This window comes from Chaetodon trifascialis, chromosome 5 (genome assembly GCF_039877785.1).
Source record: "Chaetodon trifascialis isolate fChaTrf1 chromosome 5, fChaTrf1.hap1, whole genome shotgun sequence".
Classification (NCBI taxonomy): Eukaryota; Metazoa; Chordata; class Actinopteri; order Chaetodontiformes; family Chaetodontidae; genus Chaetodon; species Chaetodon trifascialis.
Window position 1 is genome coordinate 7,738,462 of NC_092060.1, and position 24,207 is coordinate 7,762,668.

Genomic DNA, 24,207 nt, shown 5'->3' on the forward strand with positions numbered 1-24,207 from the left:
GGACCACCTGCGGCAGACAGCCCCACCATCAGCGGCGCCGGAACCCCCAGCTCCTGCTGCGGCCGCGTCCCAGGGCGTGGCCGGGATGGGAATCAAGTTGGCTTCCCCGGAGCGATACTCGGGGGAATCAGGACAATGCAGGGCTTTCCTTATTGATTGTTCCATACATTTTGAACAGCTCCCGCACGCATTCATCACAGACAAGTCTAAAATTGCATTCATGATTTCCTACCTGACAGGGAGAGCCAAAGCTTGGGCCGCCGCTGAGTGGGCTCGAGACTCTCCGCTTTGCTCCTCTTTTACAGACTTCAAAACTGCTCTCATGATGACTTTCGATCCTGTGTCGACTGACAGGGAAAAGGCCAGGGAGTTGAGCAGAGTGACACAGGGCCGGGGCTCGGTGTGCGACTATGCTATTCGCTTTCGCACCCTGGCGGCGGAGAGTGGGTGGAATAACACCGCCCTGTACGATGTCTTCCTGAAGGGGCTGGCGACTCATATCCAGGAGCTGCTGTTGCCCCTGGATTTGCCTGCGGACCTGGATTCACTCATCTCGCTTGCCATCCGGACTGACAACCGGGTTCGTGAGCTCCGGCAACCGCGGAGCAGTGGTTCGAGGTCGGAGAGGGCTCCGTGTTTTCCTGCCCCGGGGGGGCAAGTTCTCCGTGATTCACCGCCTGAGCACCGTTTTCCCTCCTTCCCCACCAGGGAAGAGGAGCCCATGCAGCTTGGCAGGACACGGCTGACACCGGAGGAGCGACGACGACGCCAGCAGGAAGGCAGCTGCTTTTACTGCGGCAAATCTAATCACCTCGTCGCTACCTGTCCGGCCAAAAAGATCCAGGAGGTGAGTCAACCACCAGCCACGGACCGCGCTCCGCGCAGCCTGACGCCTGTTAAGGTAACGCACCATGCCATCACTATGAACATTGAGGCACTCATAGACTCTGGGGCCGATGAGAGCTTAATTGACTGGGGGCTGGCGGAGACATTGGGGTTAAAATCGAACCCCCTGGCCAGCCCCATCAAAGCCAGGGCTCTCAACGGAAAAAAACTGTTTTTGATCACTCACGCCACGGAACCACTGGATCTGCAGATCCAGGGGCATTGGGAACTCCTGACCTTTTACTTGGTTACTTCACCCTCTCAGTCTCTGGTTTTAGGCTACCCTTGGTTATGTCAACACAACCCCCACGTGAACTGGATAACAGGGGCTATTATGGGATGGGGGGAGGATTGTGTGGACCACCGCAAACCGGTTCCGGTCCAGGGGAATAACATGACTGCTATTAATCACTTCTCTGTCACCTCTGCCACAGACTCTGAAACCTCCGACCTGAGCTCCGTGCCTTCCTGCTACCACCACCTCCGAGAGGTTTTTAACAAAAGCAAGGCCTTGTCACTTCCCCCACACCGGCCCTACGACTGCGCCATAGACTTGATTCCTGGCTCCCCCATACCCAAGGGCCGGTTGTACTCCATCTCCGGGCCAGAGAAAGCAGCCATGAAAGATTACATAGAGTCATCATTGAGGGCGGGGCTTATTCGTCCTTCCTCGTCAGCAGCTGGGGCCGGATTCTTTTTTGTGGGGAAAAAGGACGGATCTCTCAGGCCCTGCATCGACTACAGCCCCCTAAACGCCATCACCGTCAAAAATCGCTATCCCCTGCCCCTGATGACGTCTGTTTTCGACCAGCTGCAGCAGGCTAAGGTATTTACCAAGCTAGATTTACGCAATGCCTATCATTTAATCAGGATCAGAGAGGGGGATGAATGGAAAACAGGATTTAATACTCCTAGCGGTCACTACGAGTACTTAGTCATGCCTTTCGGTCTCACTAATGCCCCAGCTGTATTCCAGACTATGATAAATGAGGTGCTCCGGGATTTTTTAGACCGGTTTGTGTATGTTTATTTGGATGACATTCTCATTTACTCACCAGATCTAGAAACTCACAGAAACCATGTATCCCAGGTCCTCCAACGGTTGTTGGAGAATAAGCTCTATGTGAAAGCAGAAAAAAGTGAGTTTCATGCCGACACCGTCTCCTTCCTGGGCTTCATTGTAGCTCCTGGAAGGGTGCAGATGGATCCGGCTAAAGTGAGCGCTGTGGCCAAGTGGCCCACGCCTGATAGCCGCAAAAAAGTCCAGCAGTTCCTCGGCTTTGCTAACTTTTACAGGCGGTTTATCAGACACTTCAGTGCTATAGCGGCTCCGCTCCATGCACTCACCTCCACGAAGCAGCCATTCCTCTGGACTCCGGAGGCAGAGGCAGCCTTTCAGCACCTCAAGACCCGCTTCACCACGGCTCCCATTCTCACGATGCCTGATCCTCTGCGGCAGTTTGTGGTCGAGGTGGACGCCTCCAATGAAGGGGTTGGGGCAGTCCTGTCCCAGCGGTCGGAACAGGACGGGAAGGTGCATCCCTGCGCCTTCTTTTCGCGGCGCCTGTCCAGGGCGGAGCGGAACTATGACGTCGGCGACCGGGAGCTGCTGGCGGTCAAGCTGGCCTTGGAAGAGTGGAGACACTGGCTTGAGGGGGCGGAACATCCGTTTATTGTCTGGACCGACCATAAGAACTTGGAATACATACGTAAAGCCAAGAGACTGAATTCTCGCCAGGCCAGGTGGGGACTCTTTTTTAACCGCTTCTCCTTCTCTCTTTCTTACAGGCCGGGGTCCCAGAATGTCAAGCCCGATGCCCTGTCACGAATCTACGACCCCGAGCCTGTTGCCAAAGAACCAGAGCCAATCCTTCCACGGACCTGTGTGGTTGGAGCGGTGACTTGGCAGATAGAAAATGAGGTTAAGCATGCAAACGGTGAGAGCCTGCCACCTAGTGGGTGTCCCGAGAATCGATTGTTTGTCCCGGCTGAGCTGCGCCCACAGGTGATCCACTGGGCTCACACCTCGCTGCTTTCCTGTCATCCGGGGGTACGGCGCACCATGTATGCCATCTCCCGGAGGTTCTGGTGGTCATCCATGGAACGGGAGGTCCGGGAGTACGTCGAGGCTTGTTCGGTCTGTGCCAGAAATAAGACGTCCTCCAGGCCACGTATGGGACTTCTTCAGCCGCTGCCCATCCCCTCCAGACCATGGGCCGAAATCTCCATGGACTTCGTCACGGGGCTCCCGGTCTCCCAAGGTAACACCACGGTTCTTACGGTGGTAGACAGATTTTCCAAAATGACTAGATTCATAGCCTTGCCCAAATTGCCCACAGCCAAAGAAACGGCTGAGATTATGATTAACCATGTCTTCAGAGTCCACGGATTTCCTAGGGACATTGTTTCTGACCGGGGGCCCCAGTTTGTGTCACGTTTCTGGAAGGAGTTTTGTCGTCTCATCGGGGCCACGGCTAGTCTCACCTCAGGCTATCACCCGGAGGCCAACGGCCAGACCGAACGCATCAACCAGCAGTTGGAAACCGGCCTCCGATGTTTGGTGTCCCAGAACCCCTCAACATGGAGCAAACACCTGGTCTGGGTCGAGTATGCCCACAACTCCCTCCCCACCTCAGCCACAGGTTTTTCACCCTTCAAATGTGCGTATGGTTACGAGCCTCCTGTCTTCGCGGACCAGGAACCTGAAGTGTCGGTGCCCTCCGCCCATGCCATGATCCGCCGTTGCCGACGAATCTGGGCGGCCGCCCGGCAGCTCCTTATCCGCCAGGGAGACCGGGTCAAAAAGGCCGCGGACCGGAGAAGACGGCCCGCTCCTGCATACCAGCCAGGCCAGAGAGTGTGGCTCTCAGCCAAGAACCTTCACCTCCGAACCACCTCGAGGAAATTGGCACCACGCTTCGTGGGGCCATTCCCCATCACTAAGGTTATTGGTCCTGCAGCAGTTCGCCTGCGTCTGCCCCGGTCTCTCCGTGTCCACCCCACGTTCCACGTAAGCCAGGTCAAACCAGTCAAGGACAGTTCCATGGTCCCGGCCACCCCGCCCCCTCCTCCTCCGGAAGTTATAGACGGGGGTCCTGTCTACAAGGTCAAGAAGTTGCTGGCAGTGCGCACCCGGGGTCGGGGCAAGCAGTACCTGGTTGACTGGGAGGGTTATGGCCCAGAGGAGCGTCAGTGGGTCCCGTCCCGCTTCATACTGGACCGGTCCCTCATAGACGACTTTGTCAGGGACCATCCTGAACTTCCTGGGCCGTCAGGAGTCGGCCCTTAGGGGGGGGGTACTGTCACACTGCGGTGAGGTCGTCCTGTCTTGGGTTATTGTCTTGTCATTTCCTGTTTTATTTTGAAAGTCTAACTCTCCTCTCGTTTCAGATCACTTGCCCTTCCTCTTGTGTCACCTGTTCGTCATCCCTGATTCCTGATTGTGTCCACCTGTTCCCCATTACCCTCATGTGTTTAAATAGTCTGCGTCTCCCTTTGTCCTGTGCCGAAGTGTTTCGTCTTATGTCCGATCACCAAAGCCTGCATCAAAGCTCACAGCCACAGTCTGTATTTGTAAGTCTTGTTTCCTCGTCAGAGTGATTTTTTGTTGTAACTTCTGTAGTTTAGTTTAGCATTTATAGTCTTTTGAGTAATTTGCTTTCTTGGTTTGCCTCCTTTTGGAGTGATTTTCAGTTCATATAGTTCATAGTTGAAGTGAGTCTAGCCTCCATCTTTTAGGAGAGTTTTTTTGTTTCCGTCCTGTTCTTTCTGTTTCTTTGTTAGCTCTTTCTCCATTCGGAGAGACTTTAGTTTAAAGTTTTGTAGCCTCTTGATTTTCCTCTCTGTGAGTGATTTTGATTTTGATAATTTTTATAGATCCGTGATTGAGATATTTTCCTCCTTTGGAGTGTTTTTTGTTTTCTCTAGAGTAGTTGAGTATTTTCATAGATCAGGTTTCATAGCCCCTTTGTTTGCTCTGCATAGAGGTTGTCTTGACTCAAATAAAGTCTGCTCACTGTCATTCTCTGCTCCTGAGTCCTGTTTTGAGTTCGGGCCTGACAGAAACATACCATGTTTTATACTTTAGACAAAGTTGACACTATTCTGTCATAAATTTAAATCCCTGAGTTGATATTAAGTTATGTCAGTATTCAATTCATTCATTCAATTCAACTTTAATGAATTATTCACTACAAGATGCCTCTGGGCTATTGTAGGACGATTTCAATAGAGTCATTTGCAGTAAAGCTATTCAAAACAACAGACCTTGAACATAGTTTTCTCCAGCTTTAGCCATTAGCAAATGGCTGATGTCTTGCCACTTGCATCATCAAAAGATGGATGCTGCATCCAAATACATTGCAGTCTGTTTTTAAAATGGCACTCTACATGCCAGACAATTAGTTATTTACAGTTTCCCTGATGCTCACAAAAAGGAAAAAAATCATATTCATAACATTCAGTCCTCATGACAGCATCTGTCTCAGCATCTGGTGTGCGAGGATGCTGGTGGATGCATCTGAATATGAACAGACACACAATGGGCACATTATAAATAACATGTCAACATCACATCATTAACATCTATTAAACACAAGAAAACACACAAACTGTACACTTCTACACCACTCAAACCCATATGCTCTAATTCCATCACAGTTAGCACTGGACTCAGATACATCCACTGCTAACTGAGCATTAATTTTCACATGACAGTACACACTAAGGTGAGCTAGTGAAATAGTCTGACAATAAATGAATGTGTACATTTACATGTGTTCTGTATATGACTACATCTATGTGTTGCTGTATATCAGTTTGACGTCCTCAGCATGGGTATAGAGGTAATGGGAATAGGGAATGGGAAGTTTTTCTTAGCTGTAGCTATCCAGATGTATTTTATTAAACATCATCTTAAGAACCTGTAAAAGCTTATATATTGTATATATTAACTGTGGATCAAATGCCACATTATAAACTGTGCCACACACATTCATCATCACCAGACTCTATAGAGCTTCTTTCAGCCTATTCTTGTTCTTCAGCCCGCTAATAGCACACAAGTTATCAAACATCTAGTGAACATAGCTGAAAATTTAGCAAACAAAAGCACATACTTTCCCCTAAGAGTTGGTAAGTCAGCATAAATACCTGATCAAAAGATTTAAATTGCCTGAAATTATCTCATAATTGTAGCCCATCTAGATATCATTGGTATTATGAATGGCAGATGATGGATTCCTTTCCTTTTAACTGTGTCAGAAATAATTCTCTTACTTAAACTATGTTGAACTAACTGTATTCATGAGCCACAGATGGTTTGTCTTGATAGACTTTGGCAAGCAACTTGTTTTGTCTATTGCGTATAAGGACTTCAGCGACAAAGCATCTTCAACAACGTTATAAAAAATGAAATATGAAGATGGTGCACATGCTAGATGTTACGCCCATTAAACATCAGCAGCAATGCCATTGTGAGTTGTTAGCATTTAGCTCAAAGCGCAATAGTTCTAAAATACAGCTTCACAGAGCCGCTAACGTGGCTTGTTGATTAATCATAGTGCATTAATTATTCAAACTTTCTGTCAAATGACATCTCATGACATTTTCTGATAATGCATTCAGTTCGAGGTATCCACTGTACATAAAGGTCAACAAAAGCACCCATGGCACCTATGCTATGAATCAACTATGTTGTCCAATAAGGGTGGTAACATACTAATATCATGGGCATATCATGCATATATTACTTATTGTTTTTTATGTCTCAAGTGAGGCAGAACTTCACCCTACCCAACTGCCAAATAGCTACTGTGTTACCCTTATCTACCATGATAGTTGATTATCATAGCTTCTCAGAGCAGACTGATATTAATATTCACATCCACATTGTCACAATCTGTTCCTCAGTTCCCCTCAGCCTGTCTCCAATCACTACTCACTTCTCCAAGGCTATATTTTCATTCTACTCCTCAGACCTGTCATCCTCTAGCTGTCCGCTCAACTTGCTCTGATTCCCAGAGTGTCAAATACTGACATTTTGTTAAGGCATCTCATATAGATGCACAAGGTACCCTTAAGCGTCTGTACTTAGTCCAATGTAAACCCATTCGTGGCAATATTAGACACTCAGAGCAACTGCTCCGGCCGTCCAAAACATTGTCATCCCAGCGACACGCAAAGCCTTCCTGCCAGAAAGCCTTTCTGACTTGCGGTTAATGCTGTGAAAAGGTTGAATTTTGGTTAGTTTAAGCACCAAAACCACATGGTTAGGTTTACCAAAAGAATGCTCACCTTTGTGACACAAATCTCACTCTCCTGGGTGCAAGTCTTGTATTTGTTTCACCTTGCTCTGAGCATCTGATATTGCCATGGATGGGTTGACAGTGGAGTTAGTTGAAAGCCCAGTGTGTCTCATACAGATGTTGAGGGGTACCTTGGGAGTCTGTATGAGATGGCAAGGGGTGTGACAAAGGGTCAGTATTTGAGACCAGGCTCATTCACCACATGTCCTCAGACTTTCCCTGCCTTCCCCATGAGCTGACTGCCCCACCCACCTACACACCTGTTTTGACTTCCTTCATCTGCTCTGCACTTACCTGGTCTTCCCTCCTCATCTGCATTTAATTCCTTTACAAGCCACTCGGCATATATACCAGTTCACTTTCTGTGTTCCATGCCAGATCGTTAAGTAAAGCTGCCCTCTGCTTCACATGTTGCGCTCTAGCTTCTGTATCCTGCTCTCCGCTGTCCTTGAAAATTTGTTTCCTGCCTTTTTTTTGGACATTCTCTGTTTATTGGACATTTGATCCTTATTAAGGGCCTGCATGGTGGCGCAGCAGGTAGTGCGCGTGCCTCACAGCAAGAAGGTTGCATGTTCTTCCCGTGTATGCGTGGGTTCTTTCCGGGCACTCCGGCTTCCTCCTACAGACCAAAAACATGCTCACTAGGTTGATTGGTGACTGCCCCTAAGTGTGAGTGTGAATGGTTGTATGTCTGGCGACCGGTCCAGGGTGTACCCTGCCTCCCTCCGGCCCCCCCGCGACCCCGAAAGGGCATAGAAAGTGGCATAGAAAATGGATGGATGGATGGATGGATGGATCCTTATTAAATGTGTTTGCTTGTTTGGCCTTGTTTTTGACCCTTGCTTGCTTCACATCCCATAGGCTTTTATGCCTCATTGTTTCACTAACATCACTGAACTGCATTAGCTCTGCTTCAGGCGTCTGCATTTAGATCCTGTGGTCCTGATACCCTGCTAGCATCAGCTGTAACACGCATATCATGATAATAGCAATGCTACACAACATACTAATTAGTCAACAAATATGTGAGAGCACATCAGTGGCATAATGATTCAATTGGCAGCAGACAGGCATTAGAAGAAAAGGTGATTTATCCAAGAAGATGTATTTGGTTGGATAGGAGACTATGAGGAGAATAATTGTCCATCCATCCATCCATTTTCTATGCCGCTTATCCCTTTTGGGGTCACGGGGGGGCTGGAGCCTATCCCAGCTGTCAATGGGCGAGAGGCGGGGTACACCCTGGCCCGGTCGCCAGTCGATCGCAGGGTGGAGAATAATTGTAAAAAATATAAAATTTAGCCTTTTTATTGGTACTATTAAAGTCATTATCAAGCCCTGTATGTCTTCTACATTTCATGAACAGTAAAGGCAAATGTTTTTGCATTGCAGCTGATTAAAAGGGAACCTTTACACTCCATGTGTGACAGGAGTGACACATGCAAATTTCACATTCACACACACAATCCACACACCATAGTGGCTAGGCTTCATGACATGGCGAGCAGAATTTACTGTCAAACATACATGCCAACAAAAGCTGTCACTTGTACACTACTTATACACTCAGCTACATCAATGCTCAAACAAGCATGCAAAAACCTATTTGTCATTATGGCAGCTTATATTTCATGCAGCCATACTACATGGTCCTGTCAGCCAGAATTTAACAGATACTTGACAGCCTCTTCCTGGCTCAAACAACACAAACACACACACATAAACACATTCACTAGCTCAGGTATTAGGGAGTATTTACTGTGTCAGTGTAATCCAAGTGGAATGTCCATTAGAGCAGAGAACGGATCTCTTCGCGGTATAAGTCATAGTAATGAACTCCAGCACAACTCCCTGCAGTCCCATACATCAGGGCACTGAACAGCATTTCATCTCTCAGAGACAAAGTTGTGCTGTAAAACCAGTGTGTCGTAGTAAAGGAATGTTTTGGGGATTTTGAGGCGCAATCTAAAATCTAATTAAACGTGGTAAGGACATCTTTGTGCGATGTATTTCGCAGTAGTGTTGACTTTTACACTTAAGATCTGAAGCATCAATAAAATTGCTGTCTGCAGTTTACCATTAGAATCAATAGCCATATTCCTATTATTTACAGTGCTGCATGATTTCCAGTGATTTGTAATTCTTAAAATTTGGACAGCAGCTTGACTGTAGAGCAGATTTTGGCACTGCATCAGCATTTGTGTACACACAGCATTCCCATGCCCCCTCTGGTATTAATTTGCTTTTTTGTCATAGAACAGATTAAAGAACATAATTGCAACAAGAGTAACTGTGGACCACTTACATGTATGGAGGGCTGCTCCTGCCATGCTTCACACTGCGTGCCACATGCAGAGATGCAGCATTTATGCATCGCTCCATCCTTCTGGGTAGGATGCACCTGTGTTTCCTCATCCTAGGCTCCTCTCTCCTCACTTTTTGTCTCCTCCAGGGACATTCAGGGGATCAGAAGATGGCGGAGGAGGAATTATTTCTGGTTGATGGGAGAAAAGAGGACGCAAGAAACCATAAGGTAGCACAATGAAAAGCACACCAGGTGTACACCCAGAGTCTCTTAAATTGCATCTTCGTCTCACTCGCTTGTGTCCTTTCCTTGCCTCTTAGTCCCTCCTGCCGAGGATGCATAGAGAAATGCAAGGAAACCATGCCAGGAGAGAAGAAATGAGGAAATACATTTTTAGAGAAATGAGACATCCTTTCCTCTGAAGCGTCACATGAAGCGATGTCTGTTTCTGATTATGGCAGCGCTGATCGCAGCTGGATCAGCTGTCAGTCGGCTTTAACAGCTGCAGAAACTTTTGATGAAATTATGCGTGCACATGTGTACTGTGCAAATACTAAAGAAGGCACAGTTATCAGTGTCAGAGCAGCAGTGTTCTCTCTCTGTAGTCTGTTACGTACAAACACCTGCTGTCTGTGTCTATACTGTGTACTGAGTCCTCCTCAGACACACAGGAACCAGTTCTACTGGCAGAATGGCTTTATATTATTTATTCATTATTTGCATCTGTATTTATTGATATTCTGAATGTGAAATCATTATTTCATTTCCCAGAATATGATTATGATGCCTCTTGAACACTGGAAAATATTTATCAGGCTAAATGGTTCAGGGACATTGAATTTATGTAACTTATATCAAACCTGATCAGGAATTATGAGCCTCGCATGTGACTTAATGGAAACGATGGACAGACTCTCCTCTCTGACCTCTCTGACTCTCATAAATGAAGAAATTTGGTGTTCAGACCTAAGATTAACACAGATTTGTAACTAGATGGTGAATCAGAAAACAAATAAAATACGAAAGTGGGTTTTCCACTTGAGTTTAATCTGATTTCTGTCTTCACCCTGGCATGAAACTCCAGAGATGTTGGGATGTATCAGATCAGTCTGATCAGCTGCAGCGTCCACTCAATAACTGATGTCCAACGAGGGGGTGTGGCAGCCGGTGAAAGAGTGCTCTTGTGCTTCCTCACTCACTCATAGATCCTTCCTCAGAGCAGAAATAAGAGCTTTGGGCTGCAAGATGGACGATTAGCAGGACTTGGGGTGTACCACAGGTGATGCAGCTGATAGGATGCACTTGTGGTGACGTCATTAAACATTATATCTTTAGATTTAAACAAACGTGTAATGCTGTTGTTTTCCTGGTGGGGACGATCTCCTCTTTTTTAGGGTCAGGACCTAACATTTCTGTCTCCGCCAATTCAGGGCCTTCATAGGTCATGATCATGAGTTTGTGGCTAACAAACGTTGTCATGGAAAAAAAGAAAAGTTATATGACCATGGTCGGTGAGGAAACAATATTAGCTTGTGATATTTTCATTATATTCAGTATATTGATGTGGTTACGTTTGGTGTTTTTTTCTCAAACACCTTTCAGTTTTTCAGTGTGGAGCCACTCTGTGGGACACTACATATTTCAATTTATATGCCTCTAGGCAAAAGCTTTGTTTTCCAACTGAAATAATTGGTTGATTGAACTTTCCTTGGAATGAGCCACTCTCAGTCGGCTCTTCCATAGAAAATGTCGAGATAAAACTTAAAGCAAACAAATAGACCAGAGGTTAGAGAATAGTAAACCTCAAAATAATTGGTTCAGGCTAATAAACACAGTGAAGGACAACTATCAAAACAATGCAATTTTTTCAGGAGGAAAACTTATTTTCTGCAGTCATAACAGGGTAATAGTGCTATTGAAGTTGGCATAAATACACGTGGAACTGTTCATTGCCATAGGTACTAAAGGTTATTAAGTCCTTTCAATGTCTTTTCTATGCAACAGCATTTCTCAAGTGGAATACAACATATGACATTGGTAGTTTCCTCAGAATATTGGCATTATGGCGTTTAGTATTTCTACAATGTGTACATAATGTGCATATACACAGTTGGTTTTCTATTCTATTCTATATCCTGTATACTTATTCATTTATTTTTCAAGTTTTTTTGCATCATGTGCTGCGATTAATTTCCCCCTTGTGTGATTAATAAAGTCATATCTTATCTTAGAATATTTAATGGTGCACATAAAGACAGCAGGAAATGTACGAGTAACTCTTGGCAGCATTTCTGAGTCATACTGAAATATCTTAAGAAATTACAATCAACAGATAATTAGAATGTGAGGTCAAAACCAAGAATGTCTGTTCATGTGGCAGCATTTTTGTGATAAATGAAAGGAAACTGTACCTAATTATGGCACACTGAAAGGCAAAACAGATTCCACAATCAGGTTCTCAGCTTCTACTTTGCATTAGAAATCACCCGGAATGAATACCTGCCCGTGGATTAGCTTTGTTAATGAGCTGGAGTGATAGAGGTACTTGCTGGATCAGACCGAAGGGAAGGAGAAAAAGTTGGGGAGAAAGGGAAGGACTAGTGGCAGACGGTTTTTATGGAAAGCTGGTCATCAGCGCTGTCACAGACACAGTGAATTTGACACAGTAATGTTTGTAATTCTAGTGGTCAAACCTGTGTTTTTCATGTTGGAAGTAAAAGGAGACATGCAGGCAGCCAATCATTACTGTAAGATATATGTAGCATGGCTGTCTGAGAAATGAAGAAATGACGAAGAAAGCGGAACAGAACATGTACAAGCTTTTTCTGGGGGAAATGTTGGCTTTGACAGAACTGAACAGCGAAGAGGGAGCGATTTTGTACTGAAAATTGTCTCTTTTGCTAATCCCATTTCATGCCAGCTCAATCCTACTCTCTGGAATATTCTGAAATTCACACAAAGTGCCAGAGGAGGGAGGGAGGGGAAGATGGACAGAGGGTAAAAAAAAGAAAATAACAAAGTGTAGCGTTAGAGACAGAAAAAAGTGGAAATAGAATAAGAGAGAGAGAAGGAAAAGGATGGAGGAACAGAAATGGAAATTGGGCACCATTGAAATTCTGCTTCTGCAGTCCATCAAAGTGTGGATTGGACATGGTCCACTCAGTCTTAACCCCTGTATTTCCAATGGGAGCGAGACAATGAGTTTAAGCCTCTCTTACACTTAACTTCACTGCCTGATGCCTTGGCTCTGCTACAGTTGAAGTCTCCCTCTTGAGCAGGGCTTCTAACAATGGCAGCACTGCCCCATCCTGTGTTTATCCTGCATTAGTATGGACGTGGTAACCATGCCAGAACAGCCCGAGCCTGCTGTCTGGGTGGCAGGGTGGTCTAAAGATGACAGGAGCTCAAGCTGCAGTGTATATCCTGCCAAAGTGCAACATAATGTACAATATTAGTGTAGCAGTATGATATGCTGCTGTGGCTGAATGCAGGTGGGTCTGCTGCTCTGCACTTTACCTGGCGCATTAGCCTTCAGTGCAGAGGGCGAGGGTAGGAGACCGTGTCCCTCCCTCACTCTCTCACTTCCTGGCTCAAAGGCCCTTCAGCTTCCTGGCCTCCCGTTTCCTCCTCTGTTCTCCATGCAGTGGTCCATCGTGGTTGAGGGGATGGCGGCAATCTTCTTTGTTTGCCACAGGCACTAAAAAGACAAGTGGATCCTGAACACATCACTGGTGCACCACAGACATTCCTGTTAGCACGGAGCAGTGCGGAGCCTCTTCGTCTGTCTCCTTACTGGGAGGACGCCTGCTGATCAGGACTGGTGGATGAACTCTGGACATTAAGATAAGTGCGGGAAGACTGCTGCTTAGCCGGCCCTCAGGGTGCGGTGGCTATCTTACTAAGGCTGTTCTAACGCCCGGCTGCATTGACTGTAGCTTCTGTGCATGCTGCTTTCTGCTTCGCTTGCTGCTTTGCTTGCTGCCGCTGCTACTGCTTCATTCTGGGACTGTTTTCAAGCTGTTGCTTGGCCCCATGTACTCTGGTGCCCAGCTTTATCTTTTAGCGCCGGGCTTCAGCGGTAGCTGCCCAGTCAGGACTCTATCCCAGCTGTCAACGGGCAAGAGGCGGGGTACATCCTGGACCGGTCACCAGTCAATCGCAGGGCAACATATACAGACAAACACTCACACCTAGGGGCAATTTTAGTCACCAGTTAACCTACTGAGCATGTTTTTGGTCTGTGGGAGGAAGCCGGAGTACCTGTAGAGAACCCACGCATTCACGGGAAGAACATGCAAACTTCGCACAGAAAGGCCCCGCCCAGGGATCGAACCGGCAACCTTCTTGCTGTGAGGCACGCGCACTACCTGCTGCTCCACCGTGCTGCCCAAGGTTATGTCCATTTGTCGATTTAGTATCTCTGTCCAGAGACCCTTTTTCTTTGCTTACTTCTTTTGCGTCCTCCCCTCTCCTGATAGTTGCTGAGAGCCGACGGTGGTGGTGGCGTCCCGGATGGTGGTGTCCCTCGTGTGTTGTGTGATCCTGGAGTTTGGTTTGCTGTGTATTTCACTTTTTGCTGGGTCTCACGTACGAGTGAGGTGCTCCTCCTTTAATTTGGACTTCCTCCCCCAAGTCTCCCCAGCACTGTCGGTAAGCCTCAGCACTGGAGCAGGGTGTTAACATTTAGTTTTCTTTTAAGTCATTGTTTTAATCTTTATTGTGACCAGCTAAATAAACTTAAGCATTTGTTAAACATTGAACCACATCTCCCGCCCTTCTTTGTTTTACTTACCTGCATGCCTCTTAATTGCCATTTACATTTACCCAAAATTCCCTGGGTGAAATTCACAGGGTGGCGTTGTCAGCCTCTTCCTGTCAGCTGTTCTGATGCTGCTCCCCCCGCAGACTACACCGTAAAAAATGGCAGAAGCCACAACAGAGTCATAGAAGGTCTTCAGGAGTGCCCCACACACCCCAAAAGACCTCAGCCTCCTGAGCAGATAGAGTCTGCTCTGTCTTTTTTTGTAAAGTGCAGTGGTGTTATGAGTCCAGTCCAGTTTGTTGTTCAGATGAACATCCAGGTACTTCACTGGTGATGGTGAAGAGTACGGGCGCTGACAGAAGTCCACAACCAGCTCCTTAGTTTTACCCGCATTGATCAGGAGATGGTTTTGCTGGCACCAGTCCACAAAATCCTGGATGAGTCCTCTGTATGACCTATCGTCCCCATCTGTGATGAGGCTGACAATGGCAGAGTCATCAGAGAACTTCTGCAGGTGGCAGGTGGGTAACAGGTGGGAAAATTCAGCCATATAGAGGGTGAAGAGGAACTGCGCCAGCACCGTTCCCTGGGGGGCCCCTACACTGCAGAAGACTTCCCCTCCCTGATTTTCCTTCTGAGCTCCCTCTGAACAGTTTTCAGCTCCTCTTTGTTTCCTGACTTGAAGGCCCTCTTCTTCTCCTTTAAAAGAGCCTAAATGTCAGGATTAATCCAGGGTTTGTTGTTGGAGTGACACCGTACAGTGGTCTGACGAGGCTGAGGTGGTCAGCCTCGTCAGACCACCTCTTCACTCTGCAGGACACAGCTGGTTGCCTGTTGACAAGGGGCTTGTAGACAGGCAGGAGATGAACCAGGTTGTGATCAGCTCTTCCCAGAGGAGGGAGGGGTGATGATTCGTATGCCTCCTTGGTGTTGGCATAGAATAAGTCCAGTGTTTTATTGTCTCTGGTGGCACATGTGACATACTGGATGAAATTGGGCAGAGTGGAGGACTGAGAGGCATGATTAAAATCCCCAGAGATCAGTAAGAGGGCCTGTGGTTTCTGAGTCTGCAGCCTGCTGATCACGGAGTTGATGACATCAGGCTGCATCGGTGTTAGCAGAGAGAGGAATATACACAGCCACCACTATGGCGTGTGAGAACTCCCGCGGCAGATAATATGGCCTCAGACTAACAGCCAACAGCTCAATGTCCGGGCAGCAGTGCTGCTCTTTGATAGTGATGTGCCTGGAGTTACACCATCTATCGTTCACAAACACTGCCAGCCCGCCTCCTTTCCTCTTACCGCTCCTCTCTGTCTGGTCTGCCTGTATGAGTGAGAATCCCTCCAGCGCCACAGTCGCGTCTGTGTGCTGCGTGCCCAGCCATGTCTCTGTGAACAGTAGCAAACTGCACCGTCGGAATTCCTGATAATGCCGGGTCAACACCGCCAGCTCATCCATCTTACTGGGGAGAGATCTTACGTTCCCCATGATGACAGACGGGAGAGTCGGTCTGTAAGCTCTCCTCCTGTCGCAGCGTTTGATCCCAGCGCGGCACCCCCACATCCTCCTCCTTAACTCGCGGGGGACATCAGGTCGCTCCTCCGGCCGCACCGCTGTGTTACGCAGGGCCAGCAGCTGATCCCTGCTGTAAACAATGGGAGCCATTGTCTCTCACTGACCCACACAGAGAAAGTTGCATGAGTTGTAAAAGTGATGAAAAGTAGCACCAGAGTTACCGTGGTTGATGTCTCAGATTTACAAACACGCAGGACTAAAATGGGTAAAAAAAGATGCACAAGAAAACAAGAAAACAGAGAAAGAGAAGAAAACTCCTAAGAGTCTAGAGAGCTGCTGTAACAGGCTGCCGCTCGTACGGCACCATCAATCAGTCTTTTCGCCATCAATCAGTCTTTTGCTTAGATCTTTACCATAATATCGTATCAGCCCTTGTACCGCCACATTAGGGTTAGTGTAGGCTGTAGTGGAGCTGACCTTGACCTCTGACCTGTCTGTGAAAGACTTCAATGCAAAATCACCACATTGCTGCGAAGGTGAGAAGACTTAGGTTTGGAGATCCAGGCTTTTAGATGTAAAAAGTCCAGCTCATTTTCTGCAGAAAATATGTGAGGTGGCAAACAGTTGGAGCACATCCAAGGCTTGGATGAACAAATGTGATTCATTTAATTCTTTGATAAAGAGTCATAGGTGCAAAACTGTCCATCGCACTTAACACCCAATGTACATTTTGTGAGAATTAAATTCTGCTGTGTCGCTAATGATTGGTCAAAAGTTACAGATTTCACTTTTTACAAAACCAATTTACAATCCGTGGCTTAAATGACCTCACATTTGGGTAATTTTGAATGTGCAGTGTTTTGTCATCTGTCTTGTCCATAGTACTGGCTATTGAAGCCCATTGCCCAACTCTATTGTCATAATCTTCGAGTTTCTTCATACTGTCCTTCATTTTACATCAACACGGTGCTTTTCCCTTGTTGGTGTTGCATTAAATAATTCAGTGATCAGGCAGCACCTGAAAAGCTCATTATGCATATGGAACAGGGATGGGGGAAGCGGATGCTCTCTTGGGGGAACCAGCAATTGTATACTTTCTGTATACATTCTGCTGCTGAATGAGGTTTCAGCTTCTTAGCTATTAGCTCGCTCAGCACAAAACTTGTCTGCTGTCAGAATGTGGTCTGTGAAAGCTCGGCATCCAAACAATCATTTGTCTCCTGGGAAGTGCAACGCTCCACATCTAGTTTTCTTTTGCTGAAAGTCACCATGATGCATTGACATGATATCAACCACCACGTGCATGTTGCATTGTTGGGCCACTTGGAAGAATGTTATAGTCTACTAATTTTGGTTATTTTATTTTCTTTATTGCTGTAAAAGCTTTTTTGTTTTTATGAATTGGTTTTGCTTCATCTGTTTCCTGTCCCTCATTTGACTTCCCTTCCTGTATTTAAGTCTGTGTTTTTCCCCTCACTCCTTGCCTTAGTACCTTGTCTGTCCTGCATTCCAGCCTTTTCCTACTGTCTCTTTCTGGCCGTGATAAGTTTCCTTGGACCTTGGTTTCATTGAACTTTTGGTTCTTGCCTGCTCTCGGATGGACTTGTTTGCCTTTTTGGACTACTCCGCCTGTCTGACGATTCCCATAAGCCCGTTGTACTGTGGTTTAGCTCCCTCTCCAAATAGACTGTAAGATTTGCAGGACAGAAACTATTGTCCAATGTACATGGACAAACAACAACCAAACTGAGTGCAAAGAAACCAATGACTTTATAGATAAAGAACCCAGTTGATCTGGCTATACCTTAGATCTCTGAAGCTTCACAGTTTTAGCTTTAGGTGGAATTTGAAATGTATCCCTCATTTCTTACAGTCTAATTGAGCATTGATGGGATCTCCTTACAGGTTAGTATGGACAGGAGGAAGATTGCATGGCATGTGAGCACTGTAAAAAACGTAAAACTAATCTGAACATGTCCAGTTTTTAAGAGAAATCAGGAAATGATCCTTAATTTGATTTGATTGTTTATTTGATGTGTTGTATTTGAGTGCCAGGGTCAACTGATGTTGCTAAAAGTAGAGCACTCATGCACTTCATTATCACTCAATCCATGTGAAATGCCATCCAAAGACACACACAGATACAAACCAAGACCCTTTTAATGTCCTGAACCTTGTCATGCTGTAAATCATCATCTCTCCTGATGTCCTGGGTGAGATACAACAAATCAAGTTCAACATAGCCATGCTGTCTTTGTATGTAGCCTGTCGAAATAATGGGTATCATGACGGTGGTTGTCAACTTTCTTTGTTAACCCAGGGTTCCTTCATCAGGCTCTGCATGCATCCGCATAAAAATTGGTGTTTGGTGCATCATTTGACAAAAAAAATGAACCATCTCAGGACACCTGCTTCAGTCAAGAGGAACAGGTTGGGAAAATGGAGAGCTATGAAGAATATTCTATTACCTGAAATACCAGCAGTGTCAAACAGACTTGGCAGCAGATCAGAAACAAGCATAGAAACATAATCCAAGTGCTCTATAGTTTCTGTGCCTTCATCATTCTTTTAGTGTGTGGATGATAGTCTGAGTAACATTTAAAGTGTTAATGTTAATGTGTTAATATGAGCTGAAGCATCACCAACACACAGCTCAGCTCACGTGTTCCTGCAGCTGAGAATCTGTATCGCTCATAGAGAATATTGTCATGGAAAGAAGTGAAAAGGTGGTGGTTTTTATAGCTAAAATCTGAAACTCTGAACATAACCTCTTCCAGGTTAGATGTGCAGCATCGGTTACCATGGAGATCTAGTCAGGTTAAAAGACAGCCACCTCCATGACCCAGTAAACTCTGGCTTTAGGCTCAACATACCTCGCTCACCCATTAATCTCACTTTGTAGTACACCCCTGTGAAGCCAATCTGCAGATGTTATTTTCTCCTCCGTGTGGAAGCCTCCCATGTAATTATACATTCCAGTCTCACATACACACACCATTATTTACCCACCTGTCCTACATGCACACGTCCTGTAAATAGAGAAGAAGAGAAGGTTACACAATTCAAGGATGATAACCTAGTTCATGTTTGGGTGTTTATCTCTCTCTCACAAACACACAAACACAGACATTTTGATGGGTTTAAAACTGGGCTACACCATTGGACGCAAATATATGCAAATAACCAGGTAGACTCACACACACACAGACACGTACATGCACATGCTGGGGTATAGCTGCAGCTGTGAATCATTCAGCCCACACATTTCTAATATGTTACTACAAGACTTTGGGCTATTGCCTGTGGGTTACTTTGATGTTTCCAATCTTTCTAACCTGGTTTAACAGATCAGCTAAAGTGAATGGACACGATAGTGAGGTCAGTAAGGTAAATATGTTACACAATCATCTGAAGTGTTTCACAGTGAGTCCCTGTAACTACTGGCCCCTGGAAACACCCAGTCACAGCCTAATAGGAAGTGGCTTTAGAATAGAAGGAGAAAATGACCCTCTCACACCACTGGTCTGTTTTGTTTAATTAAGGCAGCAGAGGACAGCTTATGGTAACTAACCGAACTGTCAGGAGAGCAAGTTTAATTCATCTGCATCTGACACACACACAGACACACTCTCTGTTAGCCTGTACCGTCATGCGGCCCAGAGGCCTGAACATCAGCATGGCAGTGCAGACACGTCAATGAATATAGATGCTATGGATCCATAATAGCTCTGAAACATGTGCTGAATGGGATGGATGAACACAAGCATTCTCAGCATTCACTGTCTGCCCAGAGGCAAGGAAATCTAAAAAAAAATGTTCTCTAAAGTCACATAACAAATGTGTCTCATGTGTGTCTCATCATTTTGATATTGATTTTTTTTTTTTCCCGAAAAAAATCTGTTTCAAAGGATGATTTAAGGTATTTTCACACTGGACCTCATGACCATGATGAATGTCATTGCTCCAAGTCTAGAGTACTGACCTCCTACTGTATAGAGTCATGCAGAGGGACAACGTGAGATCATAATTAATGCAGTTTTAAGATGCTTCTACAAAGGCAAGCTTTTAATTTGTCATTATCCAGAGTAAAATGGCAGATAATACTAGTATTTCACTGTCCAGTCAAAATAAAAATGTCTACTGGACTTTTGTTGTAAATGACCATGAGTAATATTCTATGAAGAACTAGAAAGGACACAGATATTACAAGTGGGAGCCTGGCAGTCGCAACTCACATTTGTAGGCTTTTTAAATAAGAGCTTTTCACAGTATGATGTTGCAACAGTGATGCTAACCTGTTAATGGAAGATGTCTATGGAAAGAATCACAGTGTGTCGTGCTGCTCTATCAGGGGTCCTTGATTAGTTTTGGCATGGAAAATGATGACCTGCTGTTGTGTTTGTGCCACATTTTTTTAATGTTCCGAACATGTTTCTGATGTCAAGATTTCCATCTGCAGGACATTTCAAGATGCATGGTCTTTCGCTCAGCAAGCTTCACTCAATCTGAGCGTTAGCAAACCTCGTCGTAACTTCCTCAGATGTTATGATGTGTATTTCTCATGAAGGGGAGGACAAACTAGCTCAAATATCTTCCACTGTTCTGAGCATTTAGGTCTGATTCCCTGTAATTTCCCATGTGAGCAGAACAGTGCGAGAGCGAGCCTGCACACTTCTTTCTTAGCTTTAGTCATAATCACTCTCCTCACATCCCATTGTGTACCACACACACATACACACAAACAGAATTGTACCCACAATCCCATGTGAAAACCTTATAATTCCAATAGGAGTTTTTGCAGCATCTCCGCAGCTGCTATCTCTGCATCCACATGTTCTCTAGTTGTCTCTCTCCAGGATCATTGGCTGTCTGTCAAATGATACCAAACCCCAGGAAACAGAAAGGGATCAGAGATGGAGTTCTGGACTTCTTGTTAATCTGCAGCACTCCAGTCAGTTCAGAGAATGTCAGCCCATTTGTTCTGGTGGTGGCTGATGGTGTAAGTGTCTGCATGGATGATGAATAGTTGGGTGGGTGTATTTGTCAATCAGAGTATAGACCTCCCCCAGACTGGCTGTTGATTGACTGGATAGAACAAAAGGGCGACAAATCATCCTTCAGTAGATGAATATGTGACTGACGTGCCTATCAGGGGGTCGACTCACTGGTTGACTGACAAGTTTATCGACTTCCTGGCTTTTTCACTGACTCAAATACTGACTGGGTTTACAGGCCTCACTTACTCTTTATTTTGTACAGAGGTAACGCACTAACAGCCTGGCTGAGTAACAGGCTTACCTGGAGAAGGAATAATTAACCTTGAAGACAAGAAAATTAAAAGATACCCTGTGGAGTTTTTTTGGAAACAAAGTTGTGTTTACACTCACTGTTTCTCACCAAAACACATTGTGTGGATCCTTGAGGCCTGATAAATGTTTTAATTGCATTTCTTTCATCATAAAACATTGACAAAGCTTATTTTTGGAATCATTTGAAACCAGCATTGCTTGCATTCAGGTTTGCTTGCCTTTCATCTTACAAAGCTGATATGACCTACATGTTAGAAATCATTTGCAAAAAAGGAAAAAAAAAGATGCCTTTACAAGTCCAGCAGATATAGAGCAACATTAGCATTCATTTGCAGCCATGTCTCTGGTTACCTGATGGAAGTCCAACATTAAGATAAGATAAAATAAGATAAGATAATCCTTTATTAATCCCACAGCAGAGCAACTGGCAATGATACAGCAGTAAAGAGGATAGTGGAGTAGTCAGAAGCATCAGTTAAAAATAGCATGAAATGATACAGAAGTAAAATATTTAATAAGTAAGACAAAGTCATGATTGAGGTCACGTTATTGCACAGCCCAGTGCTGTCAGAGGGTCCTGCACGCGGTGGGACGTGTTCTCCATCAGGGATGGAAGAAACCAACAATGGTTGACAGGATGGAAATAGCAGTCTCATGTGTCAAAGTCACGTTCAATATCCACCCAAAGGTTTTCTTTTGCTATTGCAACTTAATGCTATTTCCACATTTGCTTTTGAGGCATTACTTGGCATGTGACCACCACCACTGTTGATCAGTGGAATCATGTTAAACCATCAGCAAGACCGTGTCACATTAAGTGCATACATGTGCATGTGCATCCATCTACATGTGCATGAGATATTAACAGAACAGGCAGCGACTCCATAGTGCTGCTGGTGATCGAAAAACCCCATAGCATACGTTTAAGTACTGTAGATAAATGTATGCATGATGCTGACAATTCACAACCAATTCAAAGAAAAGTTCTTTGAAATTATGTGTTAGATTTTATTATATCTTTTCATTTCTTCTGCAATTTTCTACATTGTACATTTTAAAGACAGCAAATCTGTCAGCATGAAGGAGCACTGTGCGCACTGGGTGAAATATTCTTCTCCAAACAACTGAACCGTTCCATTGAATTGAAATAATCTAGATGTACGGCATCGTTTTTTATTAGAAACTTTTGAACAGTGTTTATTCTAATCATAATATTTCCTCTATTTTCTCACTCACCACAAGTATCTAGCACACAGATAGATCATTTTGCCTTTATTTGTCCAGTTTTGATATATCAGTCAGTTCTCAAAATAATCCTAGGACATTTTGCTGTTTCATTTTGTAACCGTGATCTTTCACAGCTTCGAGCTCCTCAAAATGAATTTGACTCCATTGTAATGGTTGGCAGCAGAAATCTCAGAGACATAAATCTAAAAACTTGGGAAAATAAAACCAAAAGTATCTACGTGGTAAGTGTGAAAAAATACATCTACTTAAAATGATCTGTTCCATATTCTGAGTATTACTGTTGACAATGAGGTAATTGGGTGTCAGAAGACCAGTTGGCCGACTTCATGAAGATGACAGTGACAGCATCCAACAGTTGAGCGGAGTTGGAAGGGAGAGCGAGCGGCAAAGTGATCCCAATCTCTGTTTGTTCATCCAATCAAGAAACAAGAGGCAGCCATCTTGTCCATGTGGGAACAACACAATATGGACGTGAAAGCCTGCCTCAATGTCGGTCCAACATTGAGCATCTTGGCTGCGTTGTGTGTGATGACTGTGCCAGTAAGCCAGATGGGGAAAACAGAAATAGCTCAGATCAGGAAAGGCTTTGATACAATGATCTTATGGCACCCACTGGACACACACAGCATACAGCACACACACCCACACACACACACACACACACACACACACACACACACACACACACACACACACACACACACACACACACACACACACAAACCAGAATATAGGCCAAAAGAAAAGAACCAAAATGATTCAAGCTTTGACTCTCAAGTCAATCGTGCCAGTAAGTTGTTTTTGCCTGTGGGAATGTTGTCCTAAATAAATAAATATGAATCATCTGCAAAATATCATCATAAGGTCAAAGAAATTGACAAGTGAAGGTGAAAATTTGACTCTGAAAAATGTAAAACTGTGAACTGAAAGAAATGTAAAGTTGAAATATGTAAAGCTGAAACATGTTAAGCTGTTAACATATTGCAGTTCAAGTGGTGTGAGGGAAATAGACTTCTGCTGCCCCTACAGTGTTCCAGTATACACCAGTGTATGTAGGTGAAATTATGGAATATGGGGGTTTCAATTTCCAAATCATACAAAATACTGTAGTCATTTTTTAACTAATGTACCTTTTTATTCTATTATGACCTCATCCATAAACTCTGCAAGGAAAAATAATAAAAATCAATTTACTTAAAAAAAGCAACTTTATTTTCACCAATCACACAACAAGACCTATAAACAAGCGTTATCTCCAGCAGGGCTGAGGTGTGTGTGTGTGTGTGTGTGTGTGTGTGTGTGTGTGTGTGTGTGTGTGTGTGTGTGTGTGTGTGTGTGTGTGTGTGTGTGTGTGTGTGAGTTATTGTTGCTTTTTTAACTGACTACCACCACATATATAGTATATATAAATTACTTTGTAATTAAATAGAGCAACATGAGAGCAGTTTGTTTCGATTTTGCTTCTCTCAAAACATGGAAGAACAAAAAATGAAAACAATTAAATTGCAGTCACTTGTTCTGCTGTGATTTGTTCAGGGTCTGGCAGCAGTTACCTGAAAATTGATGATATGCTTTGTCTAAATCTATATCTGTTTAGCTCAACAATAAACAGTACTAACTCCCTGTTCATTAAACACAAGAAATGTGTTACTCATTAAAATATGCTGTAAAAAAAAAAATGCTACCTAAAACAACACATTCCTTTGGCATTCAGCATAACAGCATTAACCAGGTGTACCTTCTGTGCTAAGCTCTTACCAAAGTCTGCCCAGCATGGTGGCTAATTAGCAATTAGCAATTAACATGGTAATAAAATTTGGTAATTAAAAGTTTGCCATGAGACAGGCAGTGTTACACATTTTAGATATGAATGCT